This window comes from Coenobita brevimanus, chromosome 27, assembly GCF_032717465.1.
Source record: "Coenobita brevimanus isolate Jiangsu-jjx chromosome 27, ASM3271746v2, whole genome shotgun sequence".
NCBI classification, from domain to species: Eukaryota; Metazoa; Arthropoda; class Malacostraca; order Decapoda; family Coenobitidae; genus Coenobita; species Coenobita brevimanus.
In genome coordinates, this window is record NC_136980.1 from 11,733,909 (window position 1) to 11,737,475 (window position 3,567).

A 3,567-nucleotide genomic window follows, 5' to 3' on the forward strand; every position below is an offset into this window, starting at 1 on the left:
AAAAAAAAAAAATTGCACGTTATGAAGGTTCCTGTTACACAATAAGGCAGATTTTCTTAGGTATAATCTCTCAAAATTGTGATACCTCCTGACTAGGGTTATTGATGAGCTTCTGACTCTCACCTATAATTTTATACGAGAATGTATAGTATGTCATCGTACTGAAGGGCACAGGAACCGGAACTGTGACTGAGAACCAGATATCGATCCGTCAACGGCCATACCACGTTGAGTACATCGCTTCCCGTCCGATCAGCGAAGTTAAGCAACGTTGGGTCTGGTTAGTACTTGGATGGGTGACCGCCTGGGAACACCAGATGCTGTTGGCATAACGTTCTCCCTACGTGTCAAGTGGGGTTGGTGGAGGATTAGTGCCCCTCCCTGTAAAACAATTAACTCTAAGCCCTTGACCACCCCGTTTGGGATATATGGCGTCTGGCAATGAATGAAAAAAAAAAAAAATATCGAGATATACAATTAAGTATCATTTATAACTTTGTTCCCCATCTCCGTAGACATATAATGCATGACAGCTATGAGAAGTGCAGCTTGAAGGGACACTGAATGAACAATATTATTGTCTTCTGGAGAATGTTTGGATTTCAACGTTACGGTAAGAAAATGGTTGTTTTGTTACGGCAACAGCACCCTCTTCTCGAATACTTGAGTGATCGAAAAACGGTATAATTGACGACGAAAACCCCAAATATGCAAGTTCGACAAAAGTGCTCAAAATCAGCGGGGAAATATTCCCAATTGTATCTAAAATACAGTAAACATTAATGAGGGTGATAGTATTCCATAACAGAAAAACAAAAATCAGTATTAGTAACAAGTCTAAATGAGGTAACACGAACATGAAATCGACTCACTGGTGAAGTAGGCATTCATTGAGTTGCTTTAAGCCCAAAGAGTTACGCTTGATTGGAGACTTGTAAAAAACTTGGAAATTTAGAGATAAAACGGATATAATTTTTATTCAAATGGAATATTTTCGCAGCATGACGGTTCATGTGATATTATCCATATTTATCATGATGGATTCACTCTGTTAGGCAGTACATCGTTTACGAGAAAATTGTTTAGGTATTTTTTATCATATACTTATTATTAGGGAAAAGTAAATACATAGTCGTACTGAGATATACAATTTATAAACATTTCTTCGTTCCTCGTCAACACAGTTTTATTGTTCATGATGGGTCTAAAAAAATATCAGGATGAAGGCGAGTTGACCTGAACTGTTGTGACTGCCGTGCTGATATCAACTGGATTTTTGATTTCCGATGAGTCAATATATATATTTTTTTAATCAACTTGCCAGTGACTTCATAGTTAAAAGGTAGTTCCATCTGTGAACTAGTATTTGGGGGTAATTCAGAACAGTATTACTGGAGCGATGACTGGAGAAATTTATTTTTGGTCGAAATCGCTAAATATGCAACATCCACAAATGAACTCAAAATTGCCAATCCCAATTATTTCTAAGTCACATAACATTCCTGAGGATGAAAGAATCACATTTAGGAAACAACATGAAATCAATTGACATATAAAGAGAGCTGCCATCTGAGGTTTTTAAGAACATGTTTGAAATAATGGGACGTCACCGAAACAAGCTATAAACTTCGAATGAGTATACTTTTTTATCTGCAGTAGAAGCACTTTAAAATTACATCCAGCCTCCTGACTGAAAAAAGAATATTTGGAAATGAAGGTTCATGTTAGATCATAAGCCACACTAATTTGACAAAATATCTCAAAAGTTTGATACTTTGTGAGACGGTATATTGATGAGGTTATGACTCATCTAAAGTTTTATACGGAAAAGCATAAACTATTGCAATACCTGAGTGATCCAAAAAACTCCATAATTGACTGCGAAAACACCAAATATGCATTTTCCACAATCGTATTAAGAATTAGCTTGGAAACACTCCCAATTTTATAAAAAATTCAGAAAACATTTGTGAGTATGAGAATATTCCGTATTTGAAAAAAAAAAAAGTCTAAATTAGGCAACACGTAGGATGAAATCAACTCACTGGTATTCAGTTGGTTTAAGGGTAGTTTCATTTGATTGGAGACATGTAAAAAACTTGGAAATTAAGATATAAAACGGATATTATTTTCTGCATAACTAGGGATTTAAAATGGCATCAGGTGCGTGCTGATCAAAATTAGAAAATGGAATATTTTCGCAGTATGACGGTTCGTTTGATATCACCATCCATATTCACCAAATTAAAATCACTCCGAAAGGCAATAAATCGTTTTCGAGAAAATTGTTTAGGTATTCGTTATCAGATATATATTAAATATATATTAAATACATATATTATTAAATACATAGCCGTACTGTGACATACATTACTTGGTTCCTCATATATGTAGTTTTATTCATCATGGATAAAAAAAAAAAGTTGCTGGATCATTGACGTGAATTGTTGTGTCTGCCGTGTTAATATTAAGTGGATTTTTAATTTCCGATGAGTCTATTTTTTTTCTTCTCTAACCTGTGACTTCAAGGATAAAAGGTAGTGCCGTGTGAACTAGTTACGGCTGATAGCATACTCTTTGGGGGTAGTTCAGAACTATTTTACTTGAGTGATGGCTGGATAAACTTATTTTTTGACCAAATCACTAAATATGAAACTTCCACAAATGTACCCAAAATTTATTGCGAAACACTCCCAGTTAATTTCAAAATTCAGGAGACATTTCTGAGGGTGAGAAAAATCACATTTAGGATACATATAACAAGAAATCGATCAACATGTAAAGAGAGCTGGCGTCAGGTATTTCAGAACAATAAGCATGAATTGATGGGGGTGTGGCTAACCGTGACAAGTGAGACACTTCGAATGATTATTGTTTTTTATGTGCAGTAGAAGCACTTAAAAATTTCATCGAGCCTCCTGACTAAAAAAAAAAATAAATAATTAAAAAAAAAAAATTGAAGGTTCCTGTTACACAATAAGGCAGATTTCCTTGGGTAAAATCTCTCAAAACTGTGATACCTCCTGACAAGTATTTATGAGCTTTTGACCCTCACCTATAGCTTTATTATACGTGAAAGTATAAAATATTGCAATATCGAGATACATAATTAATTACAATTTATAATTTTATTACCCATGACAGCTGTAAGAAGTGCAGATTGAATGGACTCTGAATGAACTATATTAATGTCCTCTGGAGAATGTTTGTATGTCAACGTTCCGACTAGGGTCATTTATGACTTTCTTTATTTGCAGTGGTTCAGATAAAAAAATGGTCAAGATTTGTTACTATTCTACCCTCCGTTCTAGGAATAATTCAACACTATTAAACTTGGCTGATCCTGAAAACCGCATAATTAAACACTAAAAATGCATCTTTCACAGATGTACTCAGAATTATCTGGGAAACACTCCCAATCGTACCTAAAAATCAGAAAACATTTCTGAGCATGAGAATATGCCAAATCTAAAAAAAAAAAAAAAAAAATCAGTAACACGTAGGATGAAATCAGTAACACGTAGGGTGAAATCGACTAACTGGATAATCTGCCTCCAAGAGATTAGG

General features: G+C 34.7%; 1 non-coding gene across 1 annotated transcript; it reads left to right on the forward strand.

Annotated features, from left to right (window-relative positions):
- Window positions 1-210: 210 nt before the first annotated feature.
- LOC145394592 (5S ribosomal RNA) lies at window positions 211-329 on the forward strand. Its single transcript, XR_013896450.1, has one exon. It is a non-coding gene; the product is annotated as a 5S ribosomal RNA (ribosomal RNA).
- The last annotated feature ends 3,238 nt before the right edge of the window (window positions 330-3,567 follow it).